Source organism: Zootoca vivipara, chromosome Z1, assembly GCF_965207765.1.
Source record: "Zootoca vivipara chromosome Z1, rZooViv2.hap1.1, whole genome shotgun sequence".
NCBI lineage: Eukaryota > Metazoa > Chordata > Lepidosauria > Squamata > Lacertidae > Zootoca > Zootoca vivipara.
The window spans coordinates 14,932,777-14,949,436 of record NC_142583.1 but is presented as its reverse complement, the minus strand read 5'-3'; the positions used below and the strand labels follow the sequence as shown (position 1 = coordinate 14,949,436).

The 16,660-nt window shown below is 45.7% G+C and overlaps 1 protein-coding gene across 1 annotated transcript in view; it reads right to left on the bottom strand.

The window, feature by feature from the left end:
• The window catches only part of KLF3 (KLF transcription factor 3), a 43,699-nt gene extending 39,207 nt beyond the window's left edge, over positions 1-4,492 (bottom strand). Inside the window, exon 1 of the mRNA XM_035111894.3 lies at positions 3,579-4,492. The gene's annotated coding sequence lies outside the window, so the exon portion shown is untranslated. The remainder of the gene's footprint in view (positions 1-3,578) is intronic.
• Positions 4,493-16,660: the final 12,168 nt, after the last annotated feature.

Genomic DNA, 16,660 nt, shown 5'->3' with positions numbered 1-16,660 from the left:
TTAGTGTGTCAGCTGAAGCCAGACTCATAGTTTAGTTCTCTCCAAACTAACCATGAGCCGTAATTTAGGTTTGTCCTATGGTTTACGGCTCATGGTTTGCCTATGAGAGCTTAGTCACAAGCCTATGTTTTCATGAGACACTAAGGCAAACCATGGCTTAGCTCAGCACAGCAGCAAACAACCAGGGAGGATCAAAGCGGTGGTTGCACTAAGTGGCATACATTTGCACCAAGTTTAGCATGGTGCGTGAGCCAGTTCATTGAAAGGCGAAAACACCAGGACATACGGTGAGCTTATTTGGATATCACAATAAACCATGGCTCAATCATGACAAGAATGAGAGTCAGAAAGTCTTGGATGCTGGGTTCCGATTAAATGACAAGCTAAGGTCGATCGAACAAACTGTGGTTTAAATTTAACCATGGTTTGTTTGAAACCAACCAACTTCAAACCATGGGTTATGAAACTGTCTTTGTTTGAAAGAAAATAAAGTTAAGTTTAATCACATTATAAGATCTGGATGTGATGCTAAAATGCAGTTAGTCAAAAGCAAAAGCTTCCAACTCCTCTTGGAGTTGGGGGGAGCAAAGGGGAGAGGGGAACCGTAAGTGTCCAAGGCTTGCTCCCATCATGATAGCTATGGACCCCACAGATGGGCCACAAAAACCTCCAGAAAAATACCTGCTGCCCGTTTTATATCTGGTAGATTTCTACATATTATACTACTTTATATGGCATTCGTATTTCACGTATTATGAACTAGATCAGTAGAACAGGTCATGCAGCTGTCAACTATGCCTGATGCAAGGGCAGCATAAGGAAGCCCTATATTCTGTTGACAAGCATCATAACAACCAAGGGCAGATTTGAACTTTGATTTGGGTCTCAATCACTAAACTTGCTGCTACAGATGCCTCTTAATACTAGCCTAGTCTCTGTTTCGACCCATGTTTGGATATGGTTGCTCCTAACAGAAATGCATTTTCTAATCAGAACATCAGTTTTCAAATTTTCTTCAGGAATAGGCACAAACTCTATTTACCGTGCAATTCTATAACATTTACTCAGAAGTAACCCCACTGACATCAATGGGGTTTTCTCCAAAGTGAGTGCACACACAGAATTACAGCCTTAGGTTGGCACAAGTCTGCCCCCTTAGCCAAAAAAATAACATTCTGTGAATGTTACTAGTTTATAATAACTTTGGTGTTTGCAAAAACAGGAAGGCAGAACAGTAGGGCACACTTACAACCAGGTTATCATCATCATCATCATCATCATACTACACAACTGTTATTCTCAGATATTATCTTGCTTTTCATATTTTTTTGTTTATCAGTATAAAATTCAGTCAAAGCAAAAAGTCTGCCTAGATACCTTTGCTTTGGTGAGGAAGGGAACCGGAGAAAAGAGTTTATCGGAAAGTATTCATATTAAAAAACTGACCAACACATTTTAAAGCCTAGAGGCCAAAGTTAGGTTGATGTACATTATTCCTAGGTCAAATGTTGATCTTAACCAGATCCAAGTCTGGATCATGCAAGCAACTCATTAGGAAAGCTATGGGAAAAGTTCTCAAAACTGTGGGGGGAAAGTTACACTGGAAATTTTTGCCTTTTATAGAAAATAACACTTTTATGGACTCAAAATGTTTCAAAGTTCTGCATCTACCGGTATGCAAGGTTCCGATTTCTCCAACCAACCAGACAAAGGTGAGCCCTGTGAACTGGGGCACTTCCTGCCTTCACAAAAGGCCACACACACAACTGTGCAAGAGAGGCTGCACAAACACTTCAGTTGAGAGATAACTCAGCATGAGAATAAAAATGGACAAAGTGAGAGTTGCTGCAGTAAGAAGAAAGCTCAATGTTAATCTAAATGGAAGTGTGTTGTCTGGTCAATTTCAGCACAATTTCCCAAATAAAAACTGGGGATTCTTTCTAAAGTTAGGTTCCATATGGAAATTAATACAAACATCCAAAATAAGCAGTAATGTTTTAAGCACAACTTTCAGGAAGGAAAGAAGCCAAGTGTTGGTGTCCCTTTCAATTATTCACACTTAAAGTCATCCACAAGACTCTTTTTAAAAATTTAACACCAGAACCTAGATGACTTTGGAGAGTGTGTGAATGTGTTTAAAATAATAATAAAATGGGTATACACTGCTCTCTGTGGACAGGCTACTCAACGCAGTTATTCAACAATGCAATTATTCTTATTGTAAATCAACTGAAAATACACATGACATCTCCATGTCAAGACTAGCATGTAATAGAAAAAAAGCAACAGACTTCATGTTCAAACTTACGTTGTGCACATTAAGTTTTCTTTCCCAAACAGCAACTAAACTGGTGATTGAAATAGAATTATTTATCCCCTTCTTTTTTGGAGGGGAACTCTAAAAAGTAGAACCTTAAGAGAACCTCTCACATTGCATATCAATGCATATCACCCATTCCCATCACCCCCACCCCCACCCTGAATATACATAAGGGTCTGGTTACTTCTGTTTCAGTGTATCTGATGAAGTGTGCATGCACACGAAAGCTCATACCAAAATAAAAACTTAGTTGGTCTTTAAGGTGCTACTGAAGGAATTTTTTTATATTGCATATCAATGTTACTTGACTAAGTACAGAACCAAAAAACCCATACTCTTCTGTAGCTTGGAATGTAGTGTCTAGAAGCGGACATAATTCACACATCTTGATATATACTTCTCATTTTTCCTTTCTTGCTCCTATAGGAGATTACAGAAGCAGCAACCCCCTGATCAACTGACACCTTAATTATTTAAATGGCAGTTCTCCAAGGATGTTATGATGCAGGGCTGCCGTTTTGTTTTGAGCATCCTAGGCAGCGAAGACCGAAAAAACGTTAAGGAACGCAAAGACACATGCAGCAATGTCCTTTCCCACTTGGGAGGGAGAAGGAAAGTATCCCGAGTCTAGTTAGCGGCAAACTCTTTTGTCAAAATAAAGTAGCTCCAGTAGCTCCAGGTGTTTCTTTTTAAAAAGCCCCTCAGGAAAGCTGCGGCAGATGGGATCTTTGTTCGACGGCTCTCATCCCCACAGTTCCAAATGACAGGAGGAACGGTCCGTATTTCAGAACACAGGGAACACACACACAAACACGCGCACACACTGCAGATCGGTAAAACACACGTGAACGCCAAAGCTGCGGCGTTCCTTCAGCTACGGGGCAGCTGCGACTCCAAATGGCAAGGCGTCGCTCTCCCCCCACCCCCGAGGGGTGGGTCATGGAGACAGATCCCAAGCGCCCCCCCCCCGGCCCACAACTTTTGCAGCTGCACAAACACTCTCGCCAGAGCGCCCCGAAGTCCCTTGGCCGGGCAGGAGCGTGCGCCCCCGCTTCGCCTCCACGCCAACAAGGAGCGCGCATCCAGGAGCCTCTCCATTTCCCCCCTCGCGGGAGGAGCACCTTCCCTCCGGCCTCCCCGCTTCCCCATCCCTTCTCCCAGACACCTCCCGGCCGCCGCCACCAGACACGTCGCTTTCCTCAGAGCCGCCGCCGCCGCCGCCACCTTTGCCTCCTGCCCTTCCCTTCGCGCGACTTACTTTTCTCCCCCCTCTTAACTTGTCCAAGAAAGCGAACCGAGGAGGCGACGACGCCACTGCGAGAAGTTTGCTGCTTAAGTCGGTGGTGCTGTTGTCTTTCTCGTTGGGTCCTGGTAGCGGGAAAAACCCTCCTTCCCTCTTTTTTTCCGCCCTCGAGGGGGAAACCCGGGGGTTTCTTTCTCTCCCGCTTAGCCGCTGGGTGCCTCGTCGCGAGTGGCGTTTAGTTCGTCGTCGGCGCGTCCGTCTGTTAGCCCGTCGCGCCTCTGCCCTCGCCTGCTGCTCTCTCTCTCTTCTTCTTCTTCTTCTTCCTCCCCCCAACAAACTCCAAGGCAGGCTCTTGGCACTAGGCAGCGCTGTCACATGACGCCGGCGCCGCTCGCTCTGCCAGGCTCCCTTGGCCGGCGGGGTAGCTAAGAGGGCGGGAAGGAGGGAGGGTCAGGGAGGGGCGCGCGAATCACTCAGCCAGCCAGGCGGGCGAGGCGGGCGAGGCAGGCAGGGCGTGTCCCTTCTCCGCCGCGCTTGGGCGGAGGCCTCGGCGCACCGCAACCCGAGTCAGGGGTCGGGGCGAGGCGAGGCGCTCGCTCGCTTGCACTCCGCCTCCCTCCCTGGCGCACAAACAAGTCGGGCGCGCACCGACTCTTCCCTTCCCCCGGGAGGCAGATACGAGAAGGCGGCGCCTCGCACAACTTGGCCCCTAATTACCCCCCTCCCTCCCTCCGAGGACGAGAGAGAGAGAGCGAGCGGGAGCCGCCCCGCTGACAAACTCGCCCTTCCAGCTGCGGCGCGCTTCGCCCGCCCGCTCCCTTCCCTTCTTCCCCGTCTCTTCCTCGTCCCTCGCCGGGGCCAAGAGGCGTGTGCGCCTCTGGCACCCGGCTCGGCAGGGAACGCACGCAACGCGCCCTAGCGCGCGCGCCCGCCCTCCCTGCAAGCGAACCTGCCGCGGCCAAAAGCAGCAGCAGCAGCGACCCCACCCCAAAAGAAAGGCCCGAAGGGAAGGAAGGGAGGTGCTCGCTCGCTGACAGAGGCGGGGGGGGGGGGGAAGGAGGCCTCAATTGTCTCGGGCGCGAAGCCCAGAGTGGACGGCGCCGGCTTCGCGCGTGGCTTGGTTAGGGCCACGGGCTTGAATGAGGGGTTATCCTGGTTAGTCAGGGCTCAGCTGGGGCAGCTTGGGACGTTTTAGGACAGGCGATCTACGTGGCACTTCCGCTTCTTACGTAAAACACAGTAAGCCAGGGGCCGCGTCCAAAGCCGAGGTCGCGTGTAGTCAAAATACACTGGGTGCAATGGATGCTGGGATTGCCCAGATGCCCGACCCCTTGTTTGTTTGTTTGTTTGTTTTTATGCCAAAGCTGAACACGCACAAGTTAAGCGCACAGAAGTTGCCAGTTTGCTGGGTAGTAAACGGGTGCTGCTTTTTAATGGTCCCATAAGCAGCTGCTGGCAGTGGGTCCAGGCCCCTTGCATGATTCTCCTCTGTAGGGATGCGTTGGCTGCTTGACAAGTTTGCAGCATAGCCCCCAACCTGTGGCGAGGTGGTGCTCCCAACCATCCCGCTGTGGCAGAGTTGGGGATCCCGTAGTCCTCCACTTGTTGTTGGACTGCATCTCTTATCAGCCCCAGCCAGAATGGCCAATAGTCCGGGATTTCCCAGTGACATTTGGCAAGCCGGATTCACCACCTTTGCACTACTGGCTGGCTACCACCCCATCCAGTTGCCTGTATGAAAAAGTTGCCAAATGTCACAACTGAGAACAACCAGATCCTTCAAAGCTGCACGGCATGTAAGCTAGGGTCTTTTACTCCGCATGCTAGGGGCAACTTCTAGGTCAGGATGTCTGAAGAGATGAAGACATATGCCTTCTAAAGTGTGGTGGTTCAAGCATCTGTTCCCAGGCAGAGAATGTGTGTTCAAATCACTCCATTAGACTTTAAAGTTCCGATTCCAGAAAACAACCATTGAGCTTCAGAGTGCTCCAAGAGCACTATCAAGTAAACCACAGTGTGCTCCAATAACATCATTGACTCTCCTGGACTTTTCAGAGCCATTGGAACCTGATAGAAATGGTATCCTCCTGGGCTGCCTTGCTCAGATGGGACTAAAGGGCGCCATAGTGTGGTTCTGTGCTTTCTGCTGCTTCACCCCATGGCTGCTGGCTTGCAGGTTGCTGCAAGGTCCCATCTTGCCCCATGTGCTATTTAACGTCAAACATTAAATCTCTGGAGCAGCTGAAAATCTGGGGTGTGGTGACATCCAACATGTTGGCAATATTCAGCTGTTTCTCACGTCGTTATAGTCTTGGGATAGCAGTTGAGTTTCTGAACAAGTCTGGGCTATGGCTATTGGGGGGGGTGATACTATTTGAGGGTAGGTGTGCAGTTTGTTCTGCATTGCCCTTTTTTACATCAACCTGTTCTTTCATTCTGATAATCTTCAGAGGCTCTGTTTCATATGTCTACCCATCGGAGGTTTAGGCAAGTGGTTCTATGAGATAGTCTTATCAGAAGTTATTCCTGTGTTGTGGAATTTCCTCCCCGGGGAGATTCTCATAGCTTCACCCTAGCACTTCACTGGCAAAGCTGGGGGCGGGCATGGCAGGTGGGGGGGGGCAACACAAAACAACATAGCTTACATTCCTTCGATTTATGGGAACATTGGCTTCTGCTGGACACAGAAGTTTGATGGGAGTGCCTCTTCCTTCTCTAGAACTGTGTTAATTTGAGAAGGCAGGCCTTCAGAAGTGCACATGGGATAGGTGCTGCTGCCAGAGTGTACAAGATGGTCAATTTGGGGTGAAGAGGAAAGGGGTCAAGGAGAGGGAGAAATGGGAGTGAGGATGAATGAGCAAAAACAACCTCCCCCTTTTTTACCTCCTGCCATCTCATTTCCCCCCAGTCATCCAAAATGGACCACATTCATCCCTTTCTTCTTGTGGGTCTCAAGCTCCCATCTCCTAAGGGAACAATTGCCAGTTGCTGCTTTCAGCATCTGTGGATGCCTTTTTGAGTCCAGGCTGTGTCTACTGGGCAAAATACTCCCTGGATGGGTCATGAGGCAGACTTTGGTCTTTCAAATGTCAGCAGCACCCTGTGCAAGGCCAAAATTTGGTGCTCCTCACCCCCTCTAACCTACTGTTCTGCTCAATTCATCATGTCATAGTTGCGGTGCCCAGCACCACCCCCTGGGCTCGACAGTGCGGAGGAACCGGTCGCGCTGCCCTAAATCCGCTTCTGCAGGAAGGCTATGTGTGGTCTCTGCAGTCATTCTGCCCAGGGAGCTGCGTATCGGATGCTCGGCTATGTATCTTCTCCTTCCTCCCCATTGGGTGTTGTGTTTATAAATCACCAGTCCTGGTGTAAAGGAACTTGAAGATTAGTTTATCATTGTTCTGTGCTGTCATTTTGTTACCGGTATTATGCCATGCTTGGTTCTGTTGCGATGTAAACTGCCTTGTAGCTCATTCTGTGGGCGGGCAGGGTTTAAATGTTTTTAATGATTAAAATGAATAATTCCGACAGAACATGTAGTCCACTCCTAATATTGGTCGATCTCAGTGGGAGAGGGAGAATCTGCCAAGCCAATTGTTATTTCCCATGTGTAACAGTGATGTTAGAAATTATGCCATTGCCCCTTCCCTGCAACATGGAAGGTTATAAATTAGGAAAAATTAGATTTTGTGACTTCAGCCTAACCTTGTACTGTATCTCCAGTTACTACTTCACTACTGTATTTTAAAAAGAAAGAACACAGAAAAATAATTTATTTCAGTCACAGGGTAGGTCTGCCTGATTTCTTTTTTTACAGAGATTTTTTAATGGCATTTTGCATTCACCTTATGATAGCGATCTAAATACTTCCCAGCTATGGGCATGGTTCAACAACACGTGACTTCAGCTCAACTTGATTTTGAGGGCAAAGTTCAAAACGTGCAGAGAAACGATTCTGATTTGGGAAATCTACTTGTAACCTTTAGTCAATGTTGTTTGTATTCTCTCCCTGGCAGACCACTAGGCATAGTAATTTACTGGTGTAGATTTCTGTGCCTACTTTTGTTTTATTCCCCATGTGTACAGGGCAATTAAAAAAAAAGATAAATCCCATATTTATCTTTCTGTAGCCAGTGTAGTGTATAGTGTTTAGCGTGTTAAGAGTAGGACTGGGAGATCTATGTTCAAATCCCTGGTAACCATGAGTCTTTTAGCTCAATTTAGCTCACAGGATTGCTGGGAGGTTAAAGTGGGGGAGACTATATATATGGATTTGATAAGCTGAAACGTTTGATAGAAGTGGAAAAAAAAATAGATGCAGTTATGTCTATGAGACTGGCTACTCCTAGATGCCCCCAGAGCAAAGAACCCCAAATATTTACCCTTGGTATTCTGACGTATATAGTCTTAATTCAACCAGCAGTGTACAGTATTTGGGTTTTTTTTTTTAATGTTGCAAGGATATCCCAAAACCCAAAGTGACATTACAGAACCATACTCTGAACAACCATGCTTAAGTGGGGTTAATTTAGAAAATGAGGAGTACTCTTAAGAAGAGCAAGGCTATTGGAATTTGTGGCCCAAGTGATGTGGCATTGCGATGATTTGTTTTGCGTGATGCTTGCTATTATATGGCACAGGAGGTGTGGTAGATAATCTGCAAATCCTGTTTCACTGCACGTGATTAATTAAATGCAGGAGCCACAGTGCATGTGGCTGTTCCCCAAAAAAACACCTTGATTGGTTTGTTTTGGTTAATTTCTGGACATATTGGTCTTATATTGATCCAAGCTTGGAGTCAATTTTCAGCAAAGCCACGAGCAGGTTGGGCTCTTTCCCTCTGTTCCTCATATCAGAACATTAACGATGCATCATGCAAAGCTACCAAGAGCAACAAAAACGAGCATTACAAAATACATTGCACTCTGGAAAATACAGGCAGAGCTGTGTTCCTCTATTCAGGTCCTGGTAGGGAGCTTCCCTGTATGCAAAGAACATAGCTTCCTAGGAGGGGAACTAAGGGGAAATGCAGCCCACATAACTTCCTCGTTCCTTCTTCGTCCTGCTGTGCTGTGTGGCAAGGCTCAGCTAGGGTGTAAGACAGGCATCCCCAAACTTCGGCCCTCCAGATGTTTTGGACTACAGTTCCCATCATCCCTGACCACTGGTCCTCCTAGTTAGGGATCATGGGAGTTGTAGGCCAAAACATCTGGAGGGCCGCAGTTTGGGGATGCCTGGTGTAAGACAAGGTGTGGTTTGGGATGGACACAAGACTTTACCCTGGAGAACATAGAGCTCTGAAGATGCTTCAGCAAGAAGGAAGTTATTACAACCTTTTTTAATAGCACTGGCTGTGCTCCAAGATGTTGCTCCAAGTGGCCTAGCCTTCTCTAGTGATCTGCAGCCGAGTGGGAGAGGTCCAGTTATTTGATGGTCTTCTACAGAGGACTCCTTGGATGACAGTGTCACATCCTTAGGCCGGTGGTGGTGGGGGAGTCCTGGCCCCATTAGGTAGGATGGGGCTGGTCCTGTGTGACCTTCCCCATTGGAGCCCTCACGTCCGTCACCTGATGAAGAGGAATGGTCCTTGAGCTTTTCTGCTTTCTTCCCCATCCCTCCAAGCCTGTTGAGTTATTTCTGTCCTTGGAGCTCCAAGTTCCAGAGTTCTCAGGTCAATTCCTTTCCTCCCTGAAGAGGAGAGAATGTCAAAAGAAAATGTTATGTTTCCTGCGGTGAAATCCTATGTCAACGGTATTTCCTTTCGCCTGTTTGGAATCTGCTGCCTCTTGATTTCCTTGGATCGCTTTTGAGTTGTAGTGTTATGAAAGAAAGAAAAATGCTTTTGCACCCATTCCACCACACCGTTACTAATTCTGTATCATGCCCCCCTGCCTTTAGTGGTCTTTCTCCCTAATCGAAAAAGCCACAAACGCGCCAGCATTTTCTCATACACAAGGTATTCCAACCACAATCACAGTGGAGATCCAGCTGCTCAGACTTTGCATGTTTCTGGTTCCTAGGTTGTACAGATGATACAAATGTCCTAGCTAGAAGGCCAGTTGTTGATTTGCTTTATTTGGAGACCAATTCAGGGGGCTTTAGGTATGTTCTATCTTAAACATTCTTAATGCAATGCATATTTTATCTTGGTTCACCAAACCACTCTGCAGATATCGGAGCCCTGCAAAATCTGACTCGCAGTTCTTGAATATATTGCACCTATGCACTGGCATCGTCGTAAAAAACGATTGTAACAAAGGGTGTCTGCTGAGAGATTATATATCATACGATTAACTGGCATTATTGAAATATGCCGCTCTTAAAACAAAGCACGATTTTATGTCATACAGCTATAAATAGTTATTTATTATTATTTTTAATCAACCTTCTCGTTCAGTGACCAAAGAACACATTTCGTTAAGGTGTTGCATTGATAATGCTGTGCTGTTGCTACATAGCTATGCTCAGATATAAGGTGCAATAAAATTAATGCCACTAATTATAGCTATGGTTCTGTCTTCCTCTATGCAGGTCACCTCCCACTGGTTGCACAAAACAAGTGAAACTGAGGACAGGATTATCAAGTCATGCAAAGCTACCAAGAAATGTGTCAGATGCTCCTGCTGAATGCAATGAGAGCTTCTCCCTTGAAGCACTCGTTCTATATTTTGATGGTAATTTCATGCATATAACTGGAATTGAAGCAGATTTGCACTAGTATAAACAAGGGTGGATTTGAGTCCTTCTTATTAAGAAATCTTTTTAAAACTGCCTTGTCTGATGATTACCAAAGTCCTCACTATTGCTGCTGATGGGATGACACCTCCCAAGTTAGTTACCTGCTGTGTGTGTTGAGTCCCAGGCACCACAGAGGTAGATTTATGAAGGTCAGTGGCTCATAACTTGACTTAACTTGGCACAGCAACTTTTCAAACACTCACATGGTATTGTGCTAAGAATCAGTGATGACAGGGTTCCACATGTGCCTGGCATTCAAAAGACTTACCTCCATGGATGATGGCTTGGAACTCAATGTGTACCTTCCACTGCCTGGTCCTCAGAAATTTTCTGGTTTTGTTTCAGTTGCCTAGAACGCTAATGTGATTCTGGTTATGAACATGACACAGATCAATGGAATTGACTTTGGACCAAAACCCCTCTTTAAGTCTATTCCGACAAGCAATAGAGAATTGACCCTAAAACTTATATATAGGTGGTACCGAACCCCTAGGAAACTGGCAATAATCCATCCTACCATTGCACCACATTTCTGGTAGATATCTCCACATGTGGTGGGAATGTCCCAAAACCCAGCCTTTCTGGAATTCACTATTCCAGTAAATTAATAAAATTACGTAACAACAGTCAGCTTTATCAAATATATTTCAATACAACAATCTGGATTTACATAATAAAGAATTCAGAAGCCATCTGTTGCAAACAGGGAAACACAACATAACCAGACACTAGAAAGACCTTTCTGACACAACGATAGACAATTGGTACAAGATGGTTTGGGAAACAGCCCTCCTTGAAAGATTAACAAATAAACTACAATTGATACATGGACAGATCAAGAAAGATGGCTTAATCCTGGTGTGGTTTAATTTCATAACGTGTCAATATTCCAGGGGAAAAAACCCTCTCCAAAAAGCATTTAGCTCAGTTCGGTTGATCTAAATTTAAATTGTTATCTTCACTTTGAGCCAACCTTCCATGTGCATCAATATACCCAACACTTTATATTGTTTCATTGGTAACATAAGAGGAAAATGACTATTACTCATACTTAATCTAAGCACAACCACAAGGGCTCCTGATGAGGCATTTAGCTGTGTGATGTTGAATGCTACCTGGGTTCTATCCTGTTTCCCCTTTGTTTAAACCAATGCACGAACCCAGAAGTTATACACTGGCCACTAATCATGAACCATGTGTTGTAGATATTACTTCAAATTGATTGTGCTATTTAAGTGGTATAGAAATGACATGGCAAGCCTTGGTCTATTTATTTGTATCATTTATTATTCCTATGGTCCTTGTTTATAAAACCCAATAAAAAGTTACTTTTTTAAAAAATGCCTAGAATGCTACCTGAAAACAGCAGTGTGTGTGACAGTGACAGGGTCAGGCTTCATGGCAAATTTTGGACATTCACTATGACATTTAGTTTGGGCAGTATCCAATATTTGCAATAGTGCAAGGATTAGCACAAAGGATTAGTGCTAGTGCAACAAGAGCCCTCCCTTTCCACCCCATGATTATCCCCAAATCTGCTCTGGAGGGGTGAGGGGAACCCACCAGAAAAGATTTAAGGGGCACATGGTGGGAGGAGAGGGAGGTAGTGTTTTATTGGGAAAGGAGAGATCCTAGCGCTGATGGAATGTTATCCTCAGCGCTATGTTGAATACAGCTCACTAAGCTCAAGTGGATTACTGTGGAGCGATGCATTTTTCTTTCATCTTATTTCTTAATCCTTTTATAAAATGCAATTCTTAGTTTAATGAACTTTTGTGAATCACGTTTTTGGACTGTTTCAGTTTGCACTGAATTTAGCTGTCGTTCGCTAAGTAGGCGAATAGATAGTGAAGAAAAACAAAATTCAGCTTGAGTTGCCTGCTCCAAAGCTCAAGAGGAGCAGGACATCTTGTTCTCTTCCATGGTGGGAAATGCTCTGCATGTGCATTCTCTATGCATCTATACAGGACTCCCACATGCATAGCAAAGAACCAGGAAGCTGCAGCAAGACACCCAGCTTTGAAGTTCCTGGATCACAGCCCAACAGTAACTGTGTAAATAATTCCTTAGAATAATTTGAAGCTAATAAAAAGTTAACTATTGACTCATATAATCTGCCTTTTCCTTATGTGGAACCATGGCCCAATAAACCAGGGTAGAAGACACAGGAAGTCACTTTTCTCTTTATTTATTTATTTATTTATTTATTACATGTACGTTGATAGGGACATGGGTGGCGCTGTGGTCTAAACCACTGAGCCTCTTGGGCTTGCCGATCAGAAGGTCGGCGGTTCGAATCCCTGTAATGGGGTGAGCTCCCGTTGCTCAGTCCCAGCTCCTGCCAACCTAGCAGTTCGAAAGCACACCCCAAAGTGCAAGTAGATAAATAGGTACCGCTCTAGTGGGAAGGTAAACGGCATTTCCGTGTGCTTCTCCGGCTTCGGTGTTCCGTTGCACCAGAAGCGGCTTAGTCATGCTGGCCACATGACCTGGAAAAACCGCGGACAAATGCCGGCTCCCCCGTAAAGCAAGATGAGCACCGCAACCCCAGAGTCGTCTGTGACTGGACTGAACTGTCAGGGGTCCTTTACCTTTACCCTTTTTTATGTTGATAAAGGGACACGTGATGTAGCTTCATACCCAATCAGACCATTGGCTTGTGTAGCCCAACATTTTCTATTCAAATTGGCAGTAGAATTGGCATGGTCTCGATCCTACGACTCAGGATTTTTGAATTGGATGTGCCAGGCATAGAACTGAACCTGGACGTCACTTACCTATTAAACCTGGGATCCAGGACATGGGTGCCCCCAGGAAGCAGTTTAGACGAGGAGGGGCTCTGGTGTGCAAGGGAGCTGGGCCCGGTTGCAGGGAGTGGAAGAGTCACTATTAAACAGCCACTGCTGCCAGAGAGGTGCAGAGAGTCCCCATAGCCCCTTTCCCTCCTGCTCCCTCTGTGGTGGCAGCCGCTTGCACCTCCTCTGCCTGGCACTGGAGCAGTATGGAGCATGGTGTGCTGGGGGTGCATCAGTCAGAGTGTCCCCGTTTGCGCTGCCCTACCACTGGCCACTACTGGTGGCCCCTCTTGCATACCCAGAAGCTCAGCTCCTTTTTATTGAGAAGTGCAACGATGTATCTGGATTTAATGTGGTCCTTTTTTAAAGGATGCCTCCTGGGCCAGGTGGTGTAGGGCTTTGTGGCTTACCACAAGACCCTTCAACCTGACCTGGTAGCAAATGGACAACCAGCGCACCTCTCTCAAAAAAGGAGAGAGTTCCCTGTTCCTGTATGCAGTCTGGCTGCTGCATTCTGCACTACTTGTAGTGTAGTGGTTAAGAGCGGTAGACTCGCAATCTGGGGAACCGGGTTCGCGTCTCCGCTCCTCCACATGCAGCTGCTGGGTGACCTTGGGCTAGTCACACTTCTCTGAAGTCTCTCAGCCTCAACTCACCTCACAGAGTGTCTGTTGTGGGGGAGGAAGGGAAAGGAGAATGTTAGCTGCTTTGAGACTCCTTAGGGTAGTGATAAAGCGGGATATCAAATCCAAACTCCTCCTCCTCCTCCTCCTCCTCCTCCTCCTCCTCCTCCTCCTCCTCCTCCTCCTCCTCCTCCTCCTCCTCTTCTTCTTCTTCTTCTTCTTCTTCTTCTTCTTCTTCTTCTTCTTCTTCTTCTTCTTCTTCTTCTTCTTCTTCTTCTTCTTCTTCTTCTTCCAGATTAAATACAAGGGCAACCCCCGCGTAAATTGTGGACCACTGTGGCACCCCCCCCTGCTGGAATAAGACAGATACTGGAGTAACACTGATACTGCCTCAGCTACCTGACCTTAAACATCTTTACCTGAAGAATGACACACTGATGTTGTTTTGTGCGTTAAGATACACGAAAGTGGGTAGCATGCAACACTATAGGTATCTGAAATGCGAGAAGGGGATTGTCCTGTAAAGCTGGTTTCTCATCCTAGTGAGGGTGTGGTATCACTTTAATAAGTAAACTAAATAATTACTTATTTACAGATTCAGTAAAGAGGAAAACCATCCGGAGTTTTGAAATAAGCAGGGCCATTGTAAAGGAGTGGAGAGAAATCTGGGTCTCGATTTGAGAGGCCAGCTTCAAATCACTGCTTATATTCAGCGCTTGCTCGAATGGCCTTGGGCAAGTCAGTATCTTTCACTCTAACCAGCCTCTGAGGTAATAAATGTGAATTATAAAACATTCCGTACACCGAAAAGTGCTACAGAAATGCTATGTAATAATACCATTGCCCTGGACCTGGAAAACAACTGAAGCGAGGTTGCTAGTCTTGCTAGTCTATTGTTGTAAAGATGCATTGTTCAGAATATATAGAACTCAGAGGCTGTGTAGCCAAAATGGGGTTACTGACAAACAAGAACATGCTCAGGGGAATGACAAGGTTTGCAGAGACAGAAGAAATGTCCCTTTTAAAAGGGGGAGGGGGACATAATGGGGGTCACCAACCATTTTGTGTTTGTGGGCACATTTGTAATTTTGAGAGAGTGCCATGGAACCAACCTCTCTCTTTGCTTTTCTCCTCACACTACAGGTCACTCTCTCCTCCTAGACAGAAAGAGAGAGCAAACACACATTTTGCTATTCCAAGAAAACCAGCTAATGCGCTATGAGTCTGGGGTGTTAAGCTGGGTGCAAGACCCCTCTAATTTCCCTCAACAGAAAAAAGCCAGAGTTTGGAGTTGAAAGTGATGTGATCTCAAAGCAAAGCAGCAAGCTGGATAGATAGTCAGGGCAATGTCTGATTTCTGTTTGAATCCAAGGCTGCTGCTATAGGAGAAACAAGAGCCTCTAGGGGGTGTTAATGCCGTGAACCCCTCCATCGTAGGCTCAGGTTGTACATATGGGCAAATAAACCACATATCATAATGGTGCCACAGTCTCCGCTGTGACTCATTTCCATGAATCTTGGGTAAGTGCCAGGAACCCATGGAATCTCGCAACAACTGGAATTGAAACGGAGTCTCCTGAATTTGCCTGCTTTTCCATAGGGCCCTTAAAAGCCACCATCAGATTCTTGTAAAGCTTAAATGAGTACAGTAGATTATACAGTCAAAACCGTGGACAGCAAAACCACCAAGCAATCACTGCTTTCCCTGCCTGGCCTGCCTTGTAAACAAGCCTGGCTGCCCTCAGCTGCAATGGAAAACACTATCCCATTTTGAAGCAGAATTCAGCTGCCAGCTTGGAAAGGTTGGGGAGGAGGCATCCTATCCTTTGCTTCTGGCAGCAAGGTGTTTTAGGCTGCTCTGTGAAAGTATGGCACTGCTTTGGCAGGCAAGAATCTCATAACTGGGTCTCCCACCATGTCTCTACCTGGGGTTACTTAATGGGGAGAAACCTCTTGCGAGTTGCTTGTGTGAGCTCACCCAGGAATGAGCCCTCCTGGTTTTAATGGGACTCGTGTCCTCATAATGCCTTTGGTGTAAAATAAACAGGCATTGGTGACGATTGAAAAGTCATGTTGCTTCGGTCTTTTTCCACTGGCTTCAGCTGGAATTGCAACACCTGTTCAGTTTGGCAGAGAGTTTACTCTTTGTGTGGCTGTTTCAGTGAGAAGGAAAACTCTGACCTGCATCTTAAAAAAAAAAACTGGAAAGGGTTCACATATTACTTTTGAAGTAGAGCAGCACACCCTTGGAAGGTTTGTGGGGATATAATGCTTAAATGCAATTGCATATGCATGTTTGAGAGAGGGGTCCCAAGTGAGCCACCATAGCCCTGCCCTATATACAACCTGTGAAACATTTCAATTTTTTTTATTCATTTCACTTTTAATTTGTATACCGCCTTTCTAGGTTACGATACACAAGGCAGATTACAAGCTGGTCTTAAAGGTTCGTTTCTTTGCTGTGACCTTTGGAGGTTAAATTTGGGGTCCAGGATGATGGGCTGCAATTTTAAATGGGCTGTTTGTTCTTATGAAGGTGTTACTCATTTTGATGCAATTTAAGTGTTTAAATTTTTTTATTGTTATTCATTCATTTATTTGATTGTAAACTGCTTTGAGAGGCAGACTTGCCTGAAAAGCCGTATGGAAGCATTTCAAATTAATAAAAGTGTTAATTTTGACCACCTGCAGGGCTAATTTTCAGAGATAGTAGATGTGCTATCCACCTGCTTTTTCACATCATTGTAAAAGCATATAGGACATTGCATTCCTTTGCTTGCAATCGTAATTCAAAGTGACACAGTTTTGAATTTTTAATATCTAATTGGCATTGGTGTAATTATCATATTGTTTGGGTGTGACTGATATAATTTAAAGCTTCCCAACATTGATTTTTTTTGGGGGGGGAGGGGCAATTTAAAAATCTTCCAGATGCTAATGC